Source organism: Diuraphis noxia, unplaced genomic scaffold, assembly GCF_037042655.1.
Source record: "Diuraphis noxia isolate RWA-SAM2 unplaced genomic scaffold, SU_Dnox_SAM2 contig0003, whole genome shotgun sequence".
NCBI classification, from domain to species: Eukaryota; Metazoa; Arthropoda; class Insecta; order Hemiptera; family Aphididae; genus Diuraphis; species Diuraphis noxia.
In genome coordinates this window covers 47,364,428-47,391,427 of record NW_028301713.1, presented here as the reverse complement: position 1 = coordinate 47,391,427, position 27,000 = coordinate 47,364,428, and the positions used below count along the sequence as shown (strand labels likewise).

The window sequence follows — 27,000 nt, the reverse complement described above, 5'->3', positions numbered from 1 at the left end:
TTCCTGCACGGTAGAAAAATGAGATATGTAAGTTCCTTCACGGCAGAAATATATTATTAGCATTGGTTATAATTATAAGTTTATCTATAAGTAGTATTAGCTTGCATTTATAATTAATATCATAAGTTATCAAACTGTTGCAGAATGATGAAAGATATTTTGAAAAATTGAAAACATCGTATAATAAGTAAATTTCATACATTTTATAATTATTCAAACTATTTTACATTATTATATTCCAATAAATTCAGATAACCAATCGGCGTAATTGCGGTGAAGAGGTAAGACTAATGTACGATTGGCGTACCTAATATTATTATTTTATCAAGCGATTTTGTTGCCTCGTAAGAACTCACACCTGTTATATTTATTTTGTGGCTTTTTTTTTACTAACACCACTTTACGTTGTTCTTGTACAATAAATACAGTCTTATTTGTTTTACACTAGTCACTAACTTCAAATATTTTTTTGTGGATTCGGTTTTACATATTTTGCGATTTTTAACAAGATTTTCTTATTCTAGATTTTTTCTTTCAATTGGCCGGTAATTTCTCCAAGATCCTCTTTAGCTCTTATCTAAACTTAAGGATCACAACCAAATACCTAATGCTATATTAATGTGGAGAGCGATCTATTATTCGACGATATGAAGAATTTTTCTGGAATTGAATAAACTTCAATCTTATACACCATTGATTTAAAACATATTCTTGGAACTTATATAGATGTTCGTAATAATCGTATAATTATTACGATTACGTTTATTAAAAAATTATACTCATACAACTAAGTTATTTGAACATAAAACTATGAGGCATGTTTAATGAAAAAAGACACCTGTGGATAATTTTGTGCTATTTACCCGAACAGTTTCGAATAAAATTTTATTGAGATTGTAGGTATCAATATTCTATACCTACTTGTTTTCGAAGCATCCCTTTGTAAGAAAGATGAATAACATTATCATGAGTATAGCAACAACTACGGAACAAAGAGTAAAAACTAACATTATAAAATCGAAGTACAAACGATGGAGTTCAAGCACAAACCAGCACAAATACGAAAGGCTTATTGGTTTGAATCCAAAATGGGATGCCAGGGAAATGCACTTATTTAGTAAGTATTTATGCGTTTCATTTATCACAGTAATTTCTAAGAAGATTGAAATTTTCAAATTGTTCTGTAAAATTCACTTTTTGATTAAATAATCATCCATACATCAATGTAATGTCAACATGCTATTATGGTATTTTTTACTACAATTCACAACCAATAGAATCCACGCATTTCAAATAGGTAGTTAGGTAATTATATCTATATAGAATAAAGATAGGTAATATTGAAGATTTTGACGCGAACACGTGGTTATAACTATTATAGAATCCTAATTGAACGACCACATAACTTGTGAAACAAATTGCACGATGTCAAATTAGATAAATCATTTCATAAAATATTTTCGTATTTCAATAAGTTGTTTCCATTTCTGCACGAAATGGCTTTTCGTGAAATGATCGATTTTACGAAGCATACATGGTTACAAGTTTACAACGTTCGCGGTTATTATATACTTGACCAAAATGAGAAATATCGTTTTAATACATTTATATTATTTTTAAAAAGTACCACTAAAATTTTACTTCCAAGATAACCTCTCGCTTCTCCCCACTCCTTCGCCGCTTTTGCATGACACCGGCTGCCACCTATAATTTACATGTGTAGGATATTGTGATATTTTGCCGTACACGCGCGATTTCCGCGGTCCAAACGCCATCATGCGAGTTGGCCGCGGTGCGTGTGCGCGCGCGCAGCAAATGATCGCTGACAATCGTTATAAAGGATAAATGCGCGCGGCGGCTGGCGGCTTATACGCGCGGGAAGAGCCCTCACGGCGGCCGCGAGTGTATACGTTCGGTGTATGGCGCGGGCGTGTAGCCGGCCGCGGAGCGGGACGGGACAGGATGCGAGCGGATCTCCGCGGTGACGACGAATATACGAGTGCGTGCGTGCGTGCGTGCGTGCGTGTGCGAACTCGTCAAGTACCCATTCATGCGGAGTGTTACGGTCGGCCGGGGAGACGACGTCGTTCAGCGGTCGGACCGCATCGATTCCCCGACGACTGTCTATATCGCACTGTCATACTACAGCACTGGTAATGTCACATGCACTACGGTAGGTACATAATAATACTGTTATAGAGACGTGACAGAGCGATCGGTCCGACGGGGAACAGTCGCGTGCGATGTCGGACGCGCGCCGTCCGTGCCGTCGCCGCAGTGGCCGGACCGGCGCTTGGCGGCGACTGGCAAACGAGACCGAACGAACGTGGTCGTTGTCGCGTCGACGCCGGTGGCCGCTGCACTAGTAGTCGCGCTCGTGTTGTAGTCGTACACTAGTAGTACCGGCGGTGGTGGCGGCCGTTTCGGTTGTGCTGCTGGTGGTGGAGGTGGTTTGTTGTAAGTAGTTGCAATTTTCTCGTCGTCGTCGTCGTCGTCGAGCTTATAATCTGCGCCGACCGCAGCAGCCGATTTTTCGCGCAGGTAAGTCTGACTTTTTTCCGTGTCTCGATAATCGGATTTTTTCTCCGTCCCCAACGCACACTCGTTCCATCGATGTCGTACCGTGTCTGACCGGTACAACAACATTATAATATACTGTTTTATTACGTGACTTTGTCTAAAGAGCTATTATTGGCTGTGTCGATGTATTGTTATTTCTCTTATATTATGCATTTTGTTAGGGGTGGCCGTGGCCACTATGTGGGCAAATTTAAATTAAAAAAATTGCGATCACTATGCTATCCATAATTTTTTCACTCGAATCAGGTATTTAAAACATTTATTTATTAAACAACAACTTTTAAAATTATAGCTAAATCTTGAACGTGTGTTGCTTGCTTAAAATAGGTACATACTGCAGATACCCTAAAAAAAAAAAAATGTCTTGAATTATCGAAGTTCTCGTCTTTGTTAATTTATTTTATGTTATATTTTATGGACAGTTCACAATATTGTCATTTGTTATAAGTACTTATAACCAACCTTTTTGGCGAGTTTTGGAAATAAAGTTTTGACGTTTGAAAATCAATATAACTTTTGAAACTAAAAATAAAGGAAGGATTAGGTTTTAAAGTAGGTATTTAATAGGATGCTATAATACTATAGACTTGCATTTGTTGTTTTTGTCTTACAAATATTAGTAAACGTACAAAATAGTATTCATTTGCGTTTATATGTTATTACGAATTGGCTTAATTTAATAAATGAAATGAAATAAATTTCATCAAATTTAAAGGTAAGCATATTATCTAGGCCCCCTTATATATAGGCTTTATCGATATTAATTTTATGGCGAGTAAAACTTAGTTAGATATTAAAATGTTAAAACACGAAACCGAAGTTAAACCACCTCATTCTATAATAGTAATAAAACGTGTTAAAATCGTTGTGTAATATCTTCACTAAAAATGATATAGCAGGTAGTTAATAGTTTAATAGTTATATTACAATATATCAATATATGATACATAATTGGTTTAACATTTAAACATACCTTTTTGATATTATGTAGTTTAAATCTGATATAATATATTAAAATCATACATATTATGGCATATATTGCAGATGATTGACCAGTTTTGGTAAAGTTATATACTGTATCAGTGCTGCAATAAAGGGGGTGCTCTCGGGGACTGGTCTCATTTTTATGTTTTATCTCTGTATTTGATTATATTTTATTCATATCTCAAATTTAAAATTTGAATAATAAAATTATTTAACGAAATTATTGATATAAAACAAATATAATTGATATGGATCTCTTTAGGGATCAGTTGGTAAATTGGTTGGGACAAAGGGTGTACACTATTTATAGTTTATCTATAGTATATATTATACCTCTACCGGCTCTACCTATACTTTAAAAATTCCTACACGTATTCAGTGGCTTAGTAAATTTCCTAAGCATGCTTAGTGCACCGATTTTTATATGATTTATCACTAAAGAGACAATTGGCCATTGGGTGTCATTTTATTACAGATACTCGTACTGCATTTAATGTACACAAATATATATACCTACCTGCTATATTTTTCAGTAGACGCGTATTCGTTATATTATATTCATTTTACCCAAATAAGGAAATGATCACTGATCAGTTATAACTGTTAATATACATATATATCATACTTTATTCTGCACGAATTGATAAAACTTCATTATTCACGTTAATTTATTGAAACTCTAAAATATGTATACCTTTACTAATGTATTGAGTTTAAAATAAAAGATGTATACGGTACACCATATATCGCGTAGTACAATAAATTACAATGTTCAATAGAAAACAAAAATAACGTCGGTTCCTTCACACTGCTACATACATAATATTATATTTATATACAACTTAAAACGGATTGTATTGAAATTTATGTTTATACCTAAATTTAATTTATGATCAACAAATAATACTCTTGCTACCACAATGCACTTTCACTATGGGTAGGTACCTACACTACACGTGCATGTTACTCGCTGTATTATAATATAGTGTTTCTTTTTACGTGTTAGAAATGAATTCGATTAATTTTCCAAGCGGAGATTTATATTTATTAATGTTGTACCTATATTATAATAAAGCCTAACGCTACGAATGTAAACTATAGTTACTACAGTTCAGCAGTATTAGTATTAATGCATCAGACGTGTACGTAATAGTTCACAATGTTCACATGTAGTGTGTATGTAGTTTGTACATAATATAATATTAATATAATAATTTGGCCCACGACGTTGTAATTTTTTTCCTTCCCGGCGGACTCAGTAATATCGCTCACAATAAAGGTGGCAGCATCGGAGGCGACAGTAGAATTAATGAAAACGATCGTGTTTCTCAGAAGAGATTTGAATACCGTGGAATTTCTGTTTTTCCACTATTTTTTATATATATATATATTGCAAACATAATGATAGCACCGCTTCAGAATAATAACATATAATATACTAATATACACGTATATGGGTATAAATGAATTTCGAATATTTCGTATGACAGGTTATATATATTTAATTTATAATTACATATACCTAATTCATGTTACATATTTACCGTACATCATGTTTATGGTATAATGGTTCGCATAATGGCAGTAGATATACGACATTGCATCAATAAGTGCTCCGTCCGATATCCATACCGGCATTGTCATACGAGAGATTTATCGTTATTTGTGTCTTCTTTTCCCCTATCCACAGCCCCATAAAAAACATTAAAATCTCTTAAGCCTTTGCCATCATCGTAACGTCTATAGGCTGCATTTTTTTTACATTCGATATTATTGTATCATATGACTAAATTTTCCCATTCAAGACTTAATAATATTTGTAAACGTATATAATCCATATGAGTATTATAGTATTTATATAATACCCAATTCCCATAATACGTAAATAATGAAAACCTATAGTATTACGTATATATACATATATGTAAATTATGATATCATTTTAATATTTAAATCAGATAGTTTTTTTTTTATCCTCTAAGTGTTAATAACTAAAATAATAGTAGGTACATATACCTATATATACTTATTTTATTAGATATGATGAAACTAAAACCGTATATAGTGTATAGTGGAATATTAATTTTAGTTTCATTTTTTCTAGTCACGTTTTAATAACAGGTAGGTTCACCGTTTTTAATATCAACAATAATATATAGGTATAGTGGATTTTAATAAATATTATAAAAGACTTATTAATTTAATAAAAATTAACTTCTAGAGTTCTGGACAATAATATTATAATTATGAAGTAGGTATATCATCTTAGTCCAGTAATGTTTTATCTAAATTTTTAATATAATTAGGGTTTTTTTCAAATACAAATTATTACGTCTTGTAATACACCCTATATGATTTATGTTCCTAGATTATTTAAAAAAAGTAAACTATATTTTTATAACCATATTTTATTTTATTTTATACTCTATACTTTAGTTTTGATTATTTATAAAGTTGCTGATGTCTTTTTAAAAACTATATTATTGTTTATAAAATCTATTAGTTGATTGTTTTTCAAAATCAAAGATTGAAAGTAGTTAATGTGTGCAGGCGTAGATATCAAATCTTTAGAATATCAAGAAACACGCCAAAAATAATCCTGGGTATTAGTCTATATAAAAAAACTAAAGTTAGATAAAAAAAAAAAAATAGAAGTAATTGTTTATTATGATTCCAAGAAATTTGAAATCTTGTTTACAAGGTCGCAATTTCTTTTAAATTTTCATCTAAGTGATAAAACAGTTAAAACCTTATTGGGCTTATTGTATAGTAGTTTTTAATTGATTACCCAGAACTTTTAGTTTGAATACATCTAGAATCTAGATTATATTTAAATCAACTGTATATTTTAAATGTATCTATTTTTGGTGGATGATTTTACAAGTAAATTAATTAGGAGCTACACTTTATATTTATACCATGGACATTTTATTGTTATCGGTTGTTATGATTTTTTAATTAAACATGTTTTGAAAGTTTTATAAATTAAATAGTTATGTTATCCATATAATTTTATAATTGTATTAGAACAAAATATAGTTTGATCAAAAATTGTAGCTTTAGAGAACATTTCAATTAAAGTGGGTGTAGATTGTAGATAGATGATGATAATAGTGTACCTCGACCGAAAAGTTTAAGCAAAATAGTTTTCAAACTTCAACGTATTTGAGTGTCTTGATTTGATCAAATAAACCACGAGAGGTTATCTATTATATAAACGATGGTCATTGACTGTGTATATTATATTCTGTATTGCTATGTTTTATCAAGTTATTTTATGTATTGCTATGCAATATACTTGATATTATATAAATTGTTTTAAGCTCCTAAATATAGAATTAATGGTTCATATTATTCTATAATACAACATTTTTAGTATCGTATATTAGGCTATTAGGAATATAATAAGAATATTATGAGTGTAATATTAATTTTTAAAATTGATTTTTAATTATTAAATATTATTGTTGAAACAAATCTTGAAAATATGTTGATACTGCAGGTATAGCATATTATAATATTTTAATAATAATTTAAAAACATTATAATTATTGATAGCAATTATTAATTTATTATAATATATGTATACATATTGATAAAAGAACTATAATAAGTTATAAACAAAAAAATGTACCTAATCATAAAATGTATAATATAGTGTATTAAAATGGAAATTAAAAACCAATACAATCATCTTTATTTCTAAATTAAAATACATATATTTATGATTTATTCACTTATGTAATATATATATATATATATTACGTAAAAAAAAAATTTTTATATCTATATCTAAGAGTTCAGAAAACGATAAAATATTAAACTTTTGAATATTATTTTTTATTAGTAGTAATCGAAAATGACCCCCAGAATGAAAATGATTTATGATAAAAAATCCTAAAAAAAAATTTAAAAAAAATTAATAAAAAAAAATAAAAAAAATTCTATTCTAATATCTAATTCTAATTAATTATTTTCTGAATATAAATTAATACATTTATAAGGTATTTATTTTTGGTGCGTAAAATGTTTAAGACATTTTTAAATATAGGTACACAATGAAACTGTAATAAACAGAAAGATAGATATTAGTAAATTAATTTTATCATACACATTTCTTGTATAAATAGTGTTCAATGTGGGATATATTTTGAAAAAAAGTTACATAAATTAATTATGATTGGATTCATTTTTGATATACTTAACAGTTAATTGATTTTAAAAAGTTATTCAATGTCAAAGCTATGTTTGCTATGAGTAAAAAATTTGAAGTTTAGAAATAAAGAACGACACAAAACTTAATAAGTAAGGATAGAACATTTTTCTTTAAGAGTAATTTACTATTTATTCTGAGAGTACAGTTAACCTATAAAAAATCAAATCAAATTGATTATGAACATCGTTATACATTACTAAAATGTAGGATCCTATTTCCGAGAGATGAAAATGAAATATAAAAAGAAAAATGGGAAATTTTCGATAAAAATTTAGTTTATATATTTAAAATAATACATTTTCCTTTTTATGATTGTGAAATATTAAATGAAAATATTTATTTATTTGGTAATGTCTTATAAAGTAATTATTTTTATTTAAAAAATTTAGATAATAAAGGTAAAATATACTATTTTATAATAAACTAAATTATGATAAAAATACCAAACTAATTAATTCTAACTATTTCTCTTGTTTTTTTTTCATTTTTTTGTTTTTTCTCTTATTTCTTTGCTCTGTTATTTATTATAAGTATAATTAATGTATGTTTATAGTGATTTGCTAATGACCTAGTAGTCGAAGCAGAAATTGTATAAATTTCAAGACCAATAAATTATGATATTATTAAATTAAATTAGGATAAAATCTAAAATACTAAGACACTTAAATTATATTGTTTGTATACTAATTATAATGACAAATAATTGGCACTTCACGTTATTCATGAATTAAGTAAAAAGTTTTATTCAAAATGCTTGTATAAAAAAAATAAGACATTTATATTTTAAAGTAAAATTGTCAATTATGTTTTAACATAATTGATAAACTAATTTTTTTGTTGAAAAAAAATCTTATAAATTTTAAATGGTATATATCGAACCTTTATAAATTATAATTATAAGGTCACTTATTTATCAAATTGTCATAAATTTAGTACCTAATTTTATCTTGGTCAGACGAACGATTAGATTACCTATACACTATTTTCGTTTTTTATCAGTACGACAGATTTTATTCAATATCAATAAATCTATTTATCGTTCTAATCACTAGTTATTTCACAATCGTGTTTCGAAATTTAAAAGAACATATAATTACAGCAATATTCAATGTATTATTAACTATGCTGTCAGTATAGTTAATACTTATATAAATAATTAATAATTAGGTAGTAAGTAGGTTATGCTTCAAGTAGTTTCTTATTTTTATATAAAAATTATTAAATGTTATATAGAAATAATAAAAATTGTTATTGCACATTTTCAGAAATAAAAACCATATTTTCTAATTTTTTTTTTACATGTACCATAGGTATTATCATTATAAGTTAATATATGTGTTGATAATGAGTTTATCATTAATATAATTTTTAAATTTTTAAATTATTAAATTAATTTTAAGAAATTAAATTAATAATTAAGAATTAGCACTTAGTATAATATGCATTTTATATATAACTTAATATTATTTTAATGTCGTGGCATTTGAACATGTTTTTAGGTAAGGAATATATATTTTCAACATTTCTATTCAACGACTACTCATAGCTATATCTATAAATTACTTACCCTAAGTCATACTTCCTTAAAAAATTCTACAAATGTGATTTTATTCATAACATATATTATTTATACACACATTAACTCACTCCATAAAAAACGCCAGAGGCAACCGCTTCTCAAATACACTTCCTTCGCGTCATTACTGTTCCTAGCGGTAAAGAGGTGACATGAACTTTCCTCATTTTCAAAGTGAATGTGCAATTTTTTTTAAGTATCTAGTTGTTTATTTATATAATATAGCTCTGGACCTTTTTATTCAACTTTTTGAAATATGAAATAATATTTTACTGAAAATATTTTAAAAATAAAAGTGTAGATACCCCAATAGAAAAATTATTCATATTTTTTAACATGTCAAGAATCATCCACATACCTTAAGATCCGTCTTCCTACTTATTTTGTTCATGAGCAAGTACTTTAAACTATACCTATAAGTATAAATTAGTAAGATAGTCATGAATTTATAATTTATACTTACGAAATAAACCAATTCTTAGATATATATGTATAAAATTAAAAGTTATATGAAACAAAAATATAATTTAAATTGAAAAAATTTCACAAATTAAATTATTTCTTAAATAGTTATTTAAAGATACATAATTATTAGAGTTATCAAAAGGTATAGGTATAGCTAGTCTAGTATGCATTATGTTTTTTATTTATAACATTTTAACTCTCATGATTCATTAGGTTTAGAAATTTGTACGTTTTAAAAAAGATTAAGGATTTTATTTTAAAATAATGAAGTATATGAAATAGTGAAAATAACTTACTTATTTACTAATTTATTATTCTTCTATAAATTTAATATACTTTGAATTTTTAATGAAACATTAAAATATGTTTTATTCGATCCTGAATTTATACTTACTTACTAACGTTATCTAATTAAAAAAAAAAAGTTTTTATATACTTTCTATATACCTACTGGTATAGTTTTATCAAAATAGTTATTAATATAAAAAAATAGCATGGTAATTTATTAAAATTATTGTTTATTGATCAGTAATTTGAAACAAAAACAAATGTTGTAGCACCATTACCACCCCAGCCCTCCTGTAGTCACCACTGTCTCTAACTGTACTCTATATTTTTGTAAGCTTGATTTTGTTAATTTTATATTTTATATTATGTATGAGATGATAAACTTTGGTAAGAGATCATCTAAATAAATTAAAGTAACTACCTATAAGGCTATAACATTAGATAGAGAATAATTATAAAAAAAAACAATTCACGTAGTAACTTAGAGAAATAACAGGCTTAAAATATTTTACCTGTCTATATAATATTAAAGTTATATCAGAAATATTATGATTTGAAAAACAATATATGATCGAAATAATTTGTTTGTTTAAGTATATTTCTAAATTTTATTGAATTTTAAAAACGTTAAAATATTATAAATATGGGTAGTAATTTAAATATTAAAAGTTTATGGTGTGTTCGCCAAGTACGGATAGTACACAAACACAAAATATAAACAATTTTATATTGTCCATTTTATGTTAGAATTTCATGTGTCACCTTATATTTTCCAAAACATAAATATTTTTCAAGTAATAAGTTTGTAACTGCTATTAAAAATATTTTCATTAATCATCCTATTTATTTAAGACCTATAAAATATAATAGTAAATCAATTGCATATGTGACATCCACGCAATATATATTGTAATATATTAAGCTATTTTTTATTTACACTGTCAAATATGATTAAATATAATTTATTTGTCTGAACATTTGTATTTTGCATTTATTTTGATGTTGCCCAAGCTAATGGCGTGTACGAAAAATCTCTTCTCATTATCTACCTTACAATATGTATATAATGCATTCCATTCTTGTGTATTCATTAAAATTCTGTGTAAACCATTGTCAACCTCTTTTAGAATACTCAGGAGCATAACTTCACTATGCCAGTATGGGTGGATAAAGGATCACTTTTGTTCGTTCCGTCGGTTTTTATTTGGCCGAAGAACACATTTATAGTTTTAAAATTTTAAAATGTATCACAAATAAATTCCATTTACTTCAATTCCCTTGAATTCATTGATTGTACAATATTATTATTTATGATGGGCACTAAATTATAATTAAACTAAGATTATGTTAATTTTATATGTTTTACATAATGTATGCTCCTTGAAATAAGCACTTAAAATAATGTAATGGATTATTCCTGAGTGAATATGTGCCTAAATTTATGTATTTTACTATACTAAATAAGTGAAAACTAAATGCCAGTATAATATTATGTAGGAACATAATGTAATAATAATTAAAATATTTTGATTAATTTAATCTATATAATAACATTTACCAGGATAAATTACGGTAAACTAAAATTAACACTTATATATTTTAGATTAAATTATTCTATAATCAGCTTTGTTATGTATATTATACAAGTATTGAACTATATAGTATATGCCTATTGCCTATATGTAATAGATACAATAAACTCTGATGCGCATGTACATACTGAAAGAAATTGATTAATTGTGTTAATTTTTTTTTATTATTTAAATAATATTTAATAATATTATGTAAGTAATTTAAAATTCTTAACAATTATTTTATAGTTTCTATAATAATAAAATAAAATATTAATTTTGAAATGTTAATTTAACTATAAAAATTAATATGACAGTACGAAGGTTTATTTATTTATTTCACCCTGCTTGATCTAATTGTTCCATGGCTGATAAAGTACACTTTTTAAAATTAAATTTGTCAATATGCAAATGCATTTGAGTGCACTACGTATGTCAATACTCATATAAATATATATATAATATTTTATATTAGAGTTAAAAAATAAACATTGGACGAATAATAATGTATTTTAATAATTGCATTTAGGTAGAACTAGATAGTTATTAACAAATGAGTGTGAAATTATTATAGTACCTACTTCTAAGATCTGCAGTTATAGTTCTTTTTTATAAATAATAGAATAAATATTGAATAATTTAAACAAGATAAACATTTGGGAACCTACTATATCCAGGAATCATTTTTAGTAGGATTATTATCGAAAATGTATTACCATTTTACAATCTAATATTGATTGTTGTAATAATGTTGCTTATACGATTTAAATGATAGTCACCAAACGCATGAACGGCATCATGAAAATTTTATCTGTGAGTCGGGACATACGATATTATACAAAACAGATAGTTTCACCCGCAATTTTTATCACACTCTTTTATTACACACATTTTCAGAAATCCGTCTATAACAAAAGTTACATATTAAATTATAATTAGTAATTAATCTAGAAAACCACTATATTTTACGTAAAAATGAGTAGTTGGTACATTTTTAATATTATATTCTATATAGTTATGGATTGAATGATCAAATATCATTATTTATATTGTATAAAATAATATTTATGTCTATTATAGTATTATCTACTTGTATGTTGATGACGAATGACCGCTCAGCAAATGTCTAGGAATGTCCACTATAATGTTATATTGCTATTTGCACAGAACGGTATTGGAATGTGGTATTGGTATAGGTGTATAGCTGATGTATAGCAGTTATTGTTATAATTTATACTATCAATTATTTGCATATTGAGAGATAACGACTCGTGACTTAACACTACAAACAAATATTAGTTCAACAGTTCGATTAGTGACTATATGTAGCATACTTTTTTATTAACATAACTGTCTAGAAAATATTAGTACAATATATTAGTGCATTACAAACATTGTAATTTATATTAAAATTTACGAAATCCACCTATAAAACGTATCTAGTTACCTTAATTACCTAACCTGTAAGAGAAAAATACATTATTATTGAAATTTAGATGATCCCTAGAACATGGATGGATCCACAATTAGGGAGCCGTAGGTATATAAAATAGTGTTCATTTGGTACATAAATGGCATTAATTTTTCAAGTAAATCCGTGGTTTATTAGGTCTGAAAAAATTCCAAGTCTTTAAGAAGTCAATTTGATTAGTAAATGTTAACTGCGAGTCAGCTGAATGATGATCTCTTGAACCTTCGATTTAAATTCGCCACTGCCCTAGAACAAAATATAGTCGAAACTCTCGAAATTTCCTGACCCAACTACTGTTTTTACTACCTATATTTATAATATTTTAACGTTTTTAAAATTCAATAAAATTTAGAAATATACTTAAACAAACAAATTGTTTCGATCATATATTGTTTTTCAAATCATAATATTTCTGATATAACTTAAATATTATATAGACAGGTAAAATATTTTAAGCCTGTTATTTCTCTAAGTTACTACGTGAATTGTTTTTTTTTTTTATAATTATTTTCTATCTAATGTTATAGCCTTATAGGTAGTTACTATAATTTATTTAGATGATCTCTTACCAAAGTTTTTCATCTCATATATAATATAAAATATAAAATTAACAAAATCAAGCTTACGAAAATATAGAGTAAAGTTAGGATATACTAGTTACGGATATCATTGACCATTGCAAAGTTATGTTTTTAAGCATTTGAATATACATTGAACATAATCAATATTGAAATAAGTTCTACTAGGTTTCGAATAGTTTTGATTTTTGTAAGACTATTGTTTGTAAATTGTAATTATATTAAATTTACAGACACGGTTTATATAATATTATATAGCATAGAAAAACACTAGGGGTGTTGTTCTGTTATATCTTTAGTTATTATACGTCATGAAAAGGGGAAAAAATTGTTCAATTATCACATACACAATTCGATTCGTATCCAATGTGTACTATATCACATACAAACGTATGGCCGTATGGGACTAAATGCCAACATAGACGCACCACTCACACAATATAAAATAATGATCGCCGGATCAATGGTGTACGGAGGTGCTCAACAGCTCAACGGATTCGTGAACACAAAAGAGGTTGAAATGGACAATGTGTTGTCATCAGTGTTTCATAATACCGAAGATTTGTCTCGACAATTCTATTGTGAGGTATTATTATTATTTTTGTGTACGCTAAGCAATTTAGGTCCAATATTTTTTGTGTACTTAACACTTTGTTGAATGACAACCACGACTTCTTTAAAACACGGAAACTTACAAGTTTCGCATGCGAATAACAAACAATAAGTGTAAAACAAAACTTAGCATTCATATTAACGACCGCAAAATAAATTATACTATTTAGTGTATTAACATTACCTACAGATTACATATTATATTATGTATGAGTATTGAGTATACAAACAAAAAAGGTATATTATTTAACCATTAACTATGGGTTAATTAATTAATTATCATTGGAATGTATTTGAATAAACAATTTTAATTAAAAAGTTTCAAAATATTTGTTTCATTATTTTTTTTGTTTTGTATTAAAAGATTTAAACCAAATCTGTATCCATATAATAGGTAAAATGTACGTAATATACGATATATATATATATATATATAGTTGTATTTTAATTTTATAAACTAGATATACCTTCTTTTTTATGTATACGCAATTAACATGAAAAATAAACTTACTAATTTTTAAGTATGCTCACCACCATATTCCCCTAGAACATTTATTTGAATTCTGATTTATAATTTTTAAGTTTATCTAAAGACCATATTTAAAGTTCCTTATATCTTTTGTACCTCTTAAAGAGTGTCCAATGACGATGTAAACTTTTATTTTTTAAATAATAATTCCCCTTTATTTTTAACTTAAAATATTTTGGTGGGTGATTTTTTTGAACATCTTATGTATTTTAATCAAAATTCTCAAGTGTAGTATCTGAGTAATTAAAATATTTGTACTAAGGATAATAATAATAATTCTTAAAAATAGTTTTACAAAAATAAAAACTTTATGAAATATTAGATTAATGTTTGTTAAATATAGATCATTTTTAGAAATTATTTATATTGATAGATATATAGTAATTAGAAGATAATTATCAACATTTTAAAATCGTCTAAGCCCCCATGTCTATTTAAGACATAATCCATTGTCATAGACACATTATAATCTATATAGTTACTCAAAAAAATAAAAAAATAAAATATAATATGCTGAATAATTAAAAATGAAAAAGAGGATCCTTTTTGTAAAACCGAAATCATTCTTAGCCCTTAGGTGGTACGCAATATTCGAAAATACGGTCTTCGGGTGTATTTTAAAATTCTTAAAATAAGAATTTGAATAAATATATTATTTAAGCATTGAAGTAGGGTGAGCATACTTAAAAAATCACTCTGTATATATACTAAATGAAATAATATGTTATTTTTATCTACCATATTGTTTTTATTTTAATATTTCTTATTTAATTATTGTTATTAATTATAAAGACATTAAAATTATAATTATTTTTGATTGTTAGTTTTAATTATATATACCTATACACATATTTTATATCCGGTAGGTACTCGTACTTTGTCCAATAACATCTTGAAATGTTATTAAGTTCAATATATGCTGTCGTTTATACATTTTAATACATGGATTAAACCTGAATTAAACCAGTAATTTCATTTATTTTGTATGTTTTCTTCTAGATTTTAGATATCAAAGTCTAAATTACTAACTGTTGTATATTACCATTTGACTTTGAAGTAATTAGCTTTAACACGATGGTATTTACAAACTCTGGAGGATTAATTACATTTTAGGCGAAACAGAAAAATATTTTTGTCGGTTTTCTCGGGACATTCGTTATGTTCACGAACGACAGGATTAAAAATTATCAACTTTGGTCAGTGCGGTGCCAACACAATAGAGGTACATGATTTTTCGACAATAGTATATAGCATGTATGACGTGAAGTTAAACGTAGCTGGTAAATTGTACAGTACATATTATGTTTGACATTAATTTAACTCATCATAATGTGACGTTTACTAATTTTATGCTTTTTAAACATTGCGTTCGCTTATATGATGGAGTAGGGACATGAAGAATGGTGCATAATATAATGTAGTAGTGAAAAGCATTTGATAAATTGATATTTTCGCTAGTCATTAATAAACTGAAACAATCGCGGCGCTCGCATTACCTTTAGAAGATATTATGGTTATCTAGTTATACGGGTGGCTCACAATTTGTGAAACTTAAGTATGTCTTTTGTCTTGGCAGTGACGTAGACAAAATCATCCTACAGGGTGGCTGGATAACCTAATAACTCTTTTCAGAGTAATTTATGGATGTTGTATTTTTTTTTTTTTGATAAATTGCAAGTAAAAAGTTTATTACATACCCAAATAAGTTATGGATTTTTCGTAATATAAAAAGTGTTGCATCAACCTTATTAAAATTCTATTAAGTTTAACGAAAGACGTAATGCACTTTTACTTTATTGAAATAACAAATTAATTGATTATGAGTTATGACAATTAATTAAATAATATTATTTTATCAAATTTCAATTGTTTTTGGGTAGCTCGTTCGTATAGATTGTATGTTTATTTGTTCTTAATAAATATGTATACATTTTAAGCAACTTACTTTTTCGATCACAATATAAAAGCTGACATCGTTCCACGTTCCATGAATAAATGATTGCAGTTTATAGCGCGATCGTGAGTAAATTAAATTGAATAACAAAATAACATTGTTGTGTTTATCGTGCAGGAAACCAATTTCTGAGACAATAATAATAAAATATTTGAGTTTATAATATGTGTGAAGCATGTAGATTATGATTGATGAATGAAGAATTTTAAAGCAGTTATCCTACATAATTGATGATAGTTTGGCGTTATTGTTGTAAATGAGATCAAATTCGTTATGTACATATTAAAACAGACGGTTTAAGGGGATTTGCGGTAGCCCAATAATAAAGTTCATTTATACACTTCACCTAATTGTGTTTAAATGTTGTTTATACAATCTTACTTAGATATCTAACCGACGTACCAATAATTTTTTCTACTATGCAGCATTTTTAATTTATTGATAATCGTTAATTCAAACAAACGTTTAAAAGCGTAGGAAGCTTGTGTAAATAATCAAAACTAACGCATGGAATATCAAACGCCATAGGAACCACCAAGATATCTACGTTCTCGGAATTCCGTCCAATTTAACCCTTAAAAGCGATTGCGTATGTGTCGGTATGCAACCCTTAACGGTAAACGGCTTTTTAATACTACCCACAAATGCGGTTGTTGTATGTAATTCGAAACCGGGAAACAAAGAAGGCGTATCACTCCCCAGAGAGATTTCAGCGGTTAAAAAATCATAAACGTTTGTATACCTTGACGCTACAGTACAATGACTTGTTATAGTCGATGTATACTGTATAGTATAAACATATTATACATTTATATTATATATATATACATGCAATTATTATTATTATTATTATTATTACTGTTGTATAAAAATAATACGACCGAGTGCGTTTCTACATAATTATAATACGATCCCTGTAGTATTTATTCATCTTTCGTTTATCCCGCTTTATTCTAAAAGTTAACGAGCCACGGCGCCTGCGGTTTCCATGATTGAATATTGTAAACCGACTTTGAAATCTATAAAACATATTGCGTACATATTATAAGCTTTCAGGCATAAAATAATACGGCAAATCCTTAAAAAGCTACTTATATAGTTTATAATGAAAAATAGCTCAATGGAATCGTTCACCCCGAAATGTCTAAAACCTATTATAGGTATACGCCGAACCACATCCAATTCATTTAGAGGCTGCGATAACTGGAACTGTATAATGTTGTTTGGATTTAATCTAGAAGTAAAAACCGAAGTTTAGTTATTAATTAATAATAGTTATAGCCACATATATTAACGATACAATTACAGTGGTTTGTAAGTGCAGTTATGCATACATTTTAGAGAACCTGTTAATTTTACATGCGTTTATATTCAATATTGTATAAACATTATAGATATATTTCATCATATCTTATATAGTACGCTGGTCTAGTATACTATGGCTCGTCATCAGTATACAGTACGTTTGACATTTTCGTATGATGATATTCAGTCATTCAGATAATTTATTATAATTATGCTGTTAGGTAAAAGCTATTTTGATCATTTTTTCTTGAAACTTGCTTCAACTTGTTTAACCAGAAAAAACATAAAACCAAATTAGTTCATTGATTAAGTGTTGATCTAAATTAAAATATATTCAATGAAATGAATTATAGATTTTTTTTTAAATATATTTGTTAACTTGTACAGGATTTTCCAACTATTTAATAATATAAATATAAATATGAGCTTTAACAATTTAAATATTGATTTACTCACAAAATATGTAATTATAGCTTTTTCAAGCTAAAATTGAAAATAAATAGTTTATTATTAAGCACCTTGAATAATCGTATAAAATATTTGCCATTACTTATCGTCATTTAGGTATGCTGTATGTATTAGGTTTGGGTAGATATATCGATTAAATTTTTGTTAATATGTAATTGAGATTAATTGGTTAAAAAAAATATTTATTCACATAACATGCATTTATTTACACACTCTACTGTCAACATTATTAAAATGTCGTTAAAAGCAAATTATAGCTACATAAATATTAAATTTTACCATACTGTAACTTTGCCAATTTTATAATTAGAAAAAAACTTTTTGTACAAAAATTGTTTGAAAAAAAATACTCTACCTGAATCCGTATAAAAAAATTGGTGTTGCCATTAAAAAAAAAGTAAGTTGTATTGCGAATGCACGTATCGAGAGAGTTACAAATTTGAATTTTGTCTGACAATGTGTGTTTAGGTACTTCCTATTACTTCCCAAAAACCCCATTTCAATCCAAGATCATCCAGAAGAAATATTAAGTGGTACCTCATATCTTGAACACTGCACTGTATGTTTCTAGGGAAATAATACGATATTTCATCTAAGTTAAGATCATATCAGTGTATTTAGCCATGCATGTATTTTCTAGGCAAACAGGTATAGGTATAACTATATTTTATAGGTATATTATAAGTAGACACCGACTACCTAGATCATTAAAAAATCAAAATATACAATAATAGCCAAAATGTATACAATAGAATTTCGTCATACGCACAATATTTAGTAGAACTTGCAACGAGAATTTTCCAAGAGGTGAGGGGGGCGGGAGTACTTACTTCGTTTAATTTGACGAAGCTTTAGAAACGTTTTTCATAGTAAGTACAGTTGTATTATCACATTACTTTATATGTATTATACATAAGATAAGTGTTTAATTATCAATACTTAACGAAGAAAATGAGTCGGCACACCAAAAAATAGAAAGACAATCACAACGAATGTGTATACCTACCTATTATAAATGTACCTATAATTTTATTGTGTCTGCGTCGGCGAGATACTCAAACCTTTGCCCGTGAAAGTCTAAAGGTATATTATGATTTATGTTTTGCCATGGCGCGTACGTATATATTACACGAGATGTTTTATGATAAAGTTCCTCCAAGACGATTTTACTTCTCCCGCCCGTTTTAAACGATTATATAATAATACCCACGGCCCGAAACCATCCACCCGTCGCCACCGCTAACGCGTAGCTTCCGGCCGGGGTAAGCGAGGAAAACGGAAAAAGTAATAATAATAATAGAGCACGTATAACACTATAACAGGGTTTTTAGCCGTCAGTTCGTGCTGTAAGATGCCTCTCGTGTGATTTACGCGTTTTGTTCTGAGAGCGTATAGTTACTACCTACAAACGTCAACCGGCGTATTTCGTACTTAGATGGTGATGGTGAATACTTGCAGCAGTTGTCATATGAAGTAGATAAGGTAGTCCTAGAATTCTAAAGTCACTCTTAATAATTACAGCTAGTGACTGCAAAAGTTTTTGACAATATTACCTATTTACGGGCATTTGGGATCCACTAAAACTGTTAGATTATTCAGCTTATTACAATTTATGTCTGAAGGAAAAATCTAATTAAATTATTAAAAATAAAACTTTTGATTTTTGAAAGTGATTAATATTTTACAGTTTTTCAATGACGGTAAATTGTAATATAGACTGACATGGTCTGTGCAGTTTCAAAAAGTCTATTTTAAATTTATAATTTTCAAAAGACCTACAATAAAATATAATATATGGGATATTTTGTATCATTCAACATACCATACCTTTAGCAAATACCTCTGAGTTTCGGTGCCTCGTCGTTCATAGGTATTTAGGGTATAATTGTATGAACACTATCATTATGGCCACATATACTGCATACATCATACTGTGGTTTTGTAACATAATTATTTTTTATTAGTTATTAAATTGTATATCATACTATGCATATTGCATATATACGTATAACAACAGTAGGAAACCTTGTTCGTTGTGGCTATAAAGCGAAATTGATGTTACATTATTATTAATATACGCCCGACTCGGATGATGGTAATAATAATAATAACGATATCGTCACAGGGGACTTTTGGAAAATTAGGTTATATATTGGTATATTTATTTATATATAGGCTATATAGCATAGGTAAATGATGTGTTTGTTATTTGTATTCACTCTGCCGGGGATAGAGACCTGTGGTCCCGCGGTGGACAACGACGTTTATTTTATACGCGCGGAAAAAATGACGAGCTCGAAAATTGCAAGAGACGGCACAGGATTAACGGACATCATCAATCTTCGGGCTATGGGTTGTTTTTTTTTCTGTTGGCGTTCACCGACGTGACGACTTACACTAGACACGATGTGTACTCGTTTGTTATTTCATTTGTCCTCGGCGGTCAAATCCACCCCATCCTAACACTGTTGACTGTTGTACACGCGTATATTATTATGTGGTTTTAACTTCAGTCCGCCGTCCGGCAGCGCTATATATTCTTTCTCCATTGCTCAACAACAGCAGACTCATTACTCGCCGTCAAGAATTGCGAATGCGCGTCCGATATATTAACGAGTATATAGTAAAATGTATAGTTATTATTCAATATAATATGTAAACAATAAATAATAAATGTAATTATACATAATAATACACCAATTCACTGCCACGACTAGGTACCTCGATGTCATATTTTGTACCATCTATAAGCTATATAATATTATGATGTTATATGGTTGTTACTATAGAGGGTGTTTTGATATAATCATGTATCGAACTACAAGTAAGGCACAGCATTTGATTTAAATTTATTACAATTTGAATACACAATATTGCACTGCAATCAAAATTTTTTAATTAGGTATTTAAAAAAAAAAAATTGCTAACATTATACGATTTCTATTTTCCGTGATATTAAATTAGACAAATTTTAAAATATAAAGCGTGCGGGAATAGTTTGGATTAAAAATTGCTGTTATCTATTGAGATGGCCACTTTTTACTATATCAAGGCTTGACGTCTCTCTAGTTATTACTTATCATATTTTATTCATTTTTTGCCTCTCAAACTTTGTACTCGCTCTTTCGCCAAATATGTTAAAAGTACAGTACTACAGAGTGTTATAGCCCTTGGTTATACTTATATGTTATTTATTATATATAAATTTAAAAAACAATATATTACTATATGTATATACAGAGAGTGGTTAGGTTAGGTTAAACACTAAACACAAAACACTTAGTAGGTATCTCGAAAAGTTTTAAAATATTTTTTTCACATAATTTGAAATCATTATGTTTCACGTAATTTACGTGATTCATTTTAATTTATTAAAAGTAAACAATATTTTCACTATTTTTATGATTATTTATAATTTTTAACTCGCTATCTATTGTTTTTGAATACATTCTTAATTTCATATTTCATAACAGAACAATTATTTATTTGATTGATTTTTTTACGAATGTTTGTTTACTTATCCATTCATTAAAACTTTTAATGCATAAAATTAATTAATTTCTCGGACGAATTTCGATTTTTATAAGTACGTTGAAATACTCAGGAAATTGATTTGTAAGAAAAACATGTATAGGTATACTGTTATTTAAAAAAGTAAAACAGTTTAAAAATGATAACAATTAAAAAAATAAAGATTGTTTTTTCAAAAATATTGTTTTATATTGACTTAAATTAAATGAAAAAAAGTATTTTTTAAATGTAAACATTTTTGAGATAATGAGCGTTTTTTGTTAAAATAATCTGCTAGAGTAAATAATCCTAAATTAACAATGTTGAAAATATGCAGGTACCATGTCTATAAATAAGTGAATTGATTTAAATGATGATAATGTACAACTCTATACATTTCATATGAATAAAAAAAATGTCGATGATTAAAAAAAATTTTAATCTCACTTTTGAACGATCCTTGTATAATATATAATCTCTACAAATATACCAAATATATTTCAAAAGTAAATCATATATTTTGTATAATGCTTCTTTAAAAAAATTATATTACCCTTAGCTGCTTTGCGAATATCGGAATATGGCGATTATTAATTAATATTGGCCCCAGATGGTACTGCAGAAACAAATAACAAACAAAACCCACTGATACTCGTGTCATATATAGTATTATAGTATTTATTTTTTTTTTCATTTAATTCTTTCCGTCGCTTTTGTTTAATTGTTTTAGTCTACCGACTCCGTACGATAAAAAGTTGTATTATATAGTAAAAATATCCCAATCAAATATTTTTACCTGATTTTGGCACGCGCTCGGGATATTGTGTTAAACGATGTGAAAAATGTAAATCCGAGACTATGGTATCGGCTCTATTCAATCATATAAAATGTACATATATAGTACTCGTATATACATGTATACATTGATAAAAACAACTTTCATATCCATCAATATTTTTCATTTCGAATATTTTCATGATTTCTTTGAAATTATGATCTATTCGTATTTTAAGTAGACAATGCTAAAAACACTGGGGAAATCATTCTGCTGTATAGTATAGCTGGGTGTTGAATAAATCTTGTCATTAAGTAGATCTCTGTGATAACTGATAGATGAGTTAAGTTTAAATTCAATTATATATCAATGTATAAGATGAAAAACGATTTTGAGTGATGATGCTCGCGGATATTTCTTTATTATATTATGTACTATATTGCTTATTAGGTAGTAGTTTAATTTTTATTAGTCATGTAGTAGGTTGAACTCATTTTGGTCAAAAACGTTTTGCATAATATTGTGTATACGCGCGAGTATAAATAAAAATTAATCGCTTTCAGTTGTAATGTATGGTATAGTGAGTCATTATAACGATTAACTTGAAATACAACATAGATATTTGTTTAAAATCCATGAGGTGTATGTGATATTTTCAATCCAATCATCAAAATGCACAAAGGGCATTCTTTGGTTTTTTTTAGATTTTGAAATGTAATCGTTTATTCTTATGAGGATATAGTACCTTGCCTACAACAGAGCGGTTACTTACTTAAAAAAAATATTTTTTACGGCATTTATGAGCTTTAAAAATATCGTCTGCATAAAAAAAATACATCTGTTAGACCAATAAATTCATTTGACTTGATTCACTCTAAATCTAAAAATAAAATTTAAATTTTGGTAGTTAATACAAAAAATAACAATAAATGATATACGAATGAAACTTTGATAACTTGAAACTATATACTTTTATAATTTAACAATAAGTAATAATAATAATAACGAATGGTTACAAAACCAACAATTGGTGAATATCCATGGAGTAGGTAATGAAATTGTATTATATTACTCAAATATTTAATCTTTAAAGATATTAAAATGTTGATAAGCTTTTGTTTTGATTTATATTATGGTATAAATGATATTTCTTATTATTACGATATATATATATATATATATATATATACCAACAACTTTAATATTCAATTTATATATAAATAAAGTACATATAACATTAAATACTATCAGTAGATATTAAATAAATAAAGTTTTTATATAATAGAACATAAACTGAACATTAACATTTAAGACTTGAAAATAAAAAGTATACGATTCAATAATATTAAAAAAAAAAAAAATTGTGTTATTAAGTAATAGTTTTGAATACAATGTGTATTTTAATTTTGATTTTTAGTATAAATATAAATATATATAACCCATTATTTATTTATTCTTGTGTCATGTAAAATATATTATTGTACTGTATAATAATCAAATAAAATATATTTTTCAAATAAAATTAGATTCTTAAAACATTTCATTATTTATACTTATACTATACTATGTTAGTTGCTTTTATTTTTGAAACATTCCTATTCGAATGACAGACAGCTGACATGGGTTAAATATTTACAAATATATCAGATTCAATAAGCAGTGGATTTTGAAGTCAATTTTACTTTAATAAAAAATGTAAAATTTTTAGAGAAACATTTGACATTCACATTTAAGCTGATGGAATTTAAGTTTTATGGAACCACTTAATCGTATAAATTTTATCATTAATATATTATTATTCAATATTTGTTTTATATGATGTTATGAGGCACATTTTTAAGTTGATATTTGTTATAATTTTAAATTGAATCAGATATATTTTTTAAATATTACTACTATTTACTGATACAAGATAATTAAAGATTTTGTATCAAATTTATAGTTTATCATCATATGCTGACAAGAATTATTATTCTATTTAATAACAGATAAAAAAAAAATTTAACTAACAATAATTCCTGTTTGACTGGAATAAGGCATTTATAGGAAATTACATTTGGTATATAATGTAGTATAGTTTTATTTATCGCCCCTGGTGTGTTGAAATATAATAACATTTTTCGAATGTGTTTTTCACGATAACACTTTTTATCTACATAATTTTCTGTACAAAATAGTTGGGTGTGTTCTAATTTTCAAAAGTGTTTTAACTTGGAAAAGTGAAAAATATTCTATAAGATCGTTTTTTTAATGTCAAATGTACATTGTAAAATAATGCGAAATTTATTAAATATTTGACTTGCAGTTTATCTTAATTCATAAATAATAAAGTGTACATAATGTGATTTGAAATGTTTAAATGAAGTGTCTGAAAATTATACTAGGTATAGATAGTAGATTTTTGTTTTCAGATCATAGATACATAAAAAGAAAAAAACTATATTCAGTTGATTTGTTGGATGAAATTTAAATTAAAACACATTTAACTTAGTACCTATGACAATTACTGAATGGGCTGAGTCTTATTAAAAAATATTTTTCTATGTTTTCCATGTATTAATACCTAGTAATTATAAAGTATTCTAAATTAATATTGTGTAGTCCATATATAAATATGTTATGCTTATTCAAAAGAGTCATGGGAGTATGCACCAATTAGTGTTATTACAGTAATATTATGTTTAAAGGAGCAGGAGTCACGCATGGCGTTTAATGCCATTAAAAAGGGATCCACAAAATAATCTGATCAGACAGATGTTACCTACTGCGCGGACTAATGTAATTATCGAATTCACACCGTATGTTGGTTCACTATAAAACAGTAAATCAAATGGCCAAATTGCAAACTGTTACCTTTAAAAAAAAATAGGTGTGTACAAGCTGTATAATTTTAGATTCTGAACGAAGTGATGAATGTATTGATTTTACAATGATGTGTGAGTTTTTTTTTTTTTTGTGTCTGTGTACAGCATAACTAGTCGAAATAATGCTTCGATTTCAAACTTTGGGGGTGGTTTCCGATGTTAAAGTGAATATCCTTGGTGTATTATACAGGTCAAAAATAAACATTTCCCAATAGTTTTCAAAAAAATTGAGAAAAACAAAAAAAAAAATGACAGAAAAACGGGAATTTTTACGCAAAACCAGTTTTCGACCAAATCGATTTTTTTATATGGTTGTAATTCAAAAACTAATCATTGTAAATACTTGAAATTTTCACCAAATATTTATGTTAGTGATATCTATATACAGTTTAATTTTCAAAAATTTTGACTTTTTTTGAGTTATTTATAGACCACTGAAATTTTCAATTTTTTTGAGAATTTTATTTTGAAGTGTCGGTAAAAAAATATTGGACGACCAAAAAAACTTGAAAATTTAATACAAGGTTCCTTATGAGTTGTTCTTATTGTAGCTAAAAAAAATTATAAATCGTAAGTCACAATTTTTTTTATAAGCGTTTATAGTTCAAAATTTTACGAAATCTGTCGAAGTTGAAAAATCATAAAATTTTTTGCGTTTATAACTAAGGATTAAAAATACAACACTAAGTTCTCCATAATTTTTGCTTCAAGTAGCTATAGAGAAAAATCGAAGCATCATTATAGGAAAAATTTTAAGTGCGTTTGAATTTTAAATTTTTCCGAAATAGCGTAACGACAACGATTTATCCTCAAACGATTTTAAATATTTGTTATTATTCAAAAAGTATAAGTCATGGATACTTGAAAATTTTACCAGTTATTTAGATTGGCATTTTTTATACATTATTTAATTTTCAAAATATTTTGACTTTTTTTGAGATATTTATAAACAACTGAAATTTTCAATTTTTTTTTTTAAGTGTTGATAAAATTTTTTTGGCCCAATCAAAATACTTGAAAATTTAATACAAAGTTTCCCATAAGTTATTCTTATAGTGATTAAAAAATTATAAGAATACATAGGCACAATTTTTTTTTATAAGCGTTTATAGTTCAAATTTTTACGAAATCTGTAGAAAATGCGAAAATTTGCAAGTAATTATGAAGTTGGAAAATCATGAAATTTTTTGTGTTTATGACTAAGGATTAAGAATACAACACTAAGTTTTCCATAAGTTTTCTTTCAAGTAGCTA

General features: G+C 26.9%; 1 protein-coding gene across 2 annotated transcripts in view; it reads left to right on the top strand.

Annotated features, from left to right (window-relative positions):
• Window positions 1-2,285: 2,285 nt before the first annotated feature.
• Window positions 2,286-27,000, top strand: part of Dscam4 (Down syndrome cell adhesion molecule 4) — a 76,201-nt gene continuing 51,486 nt past the window's right edge. For both annotated transcript variants that reach the window (XM_089222742.1, XM_089222743.1), the window contains exon 1: window positions 2,286-2,541. The gene's annotated coding sequence lies outside the window, so the exon portion shown is untranslated. The remainder of the gene's footprint in view (window positions 2,542-27,000) is intronic.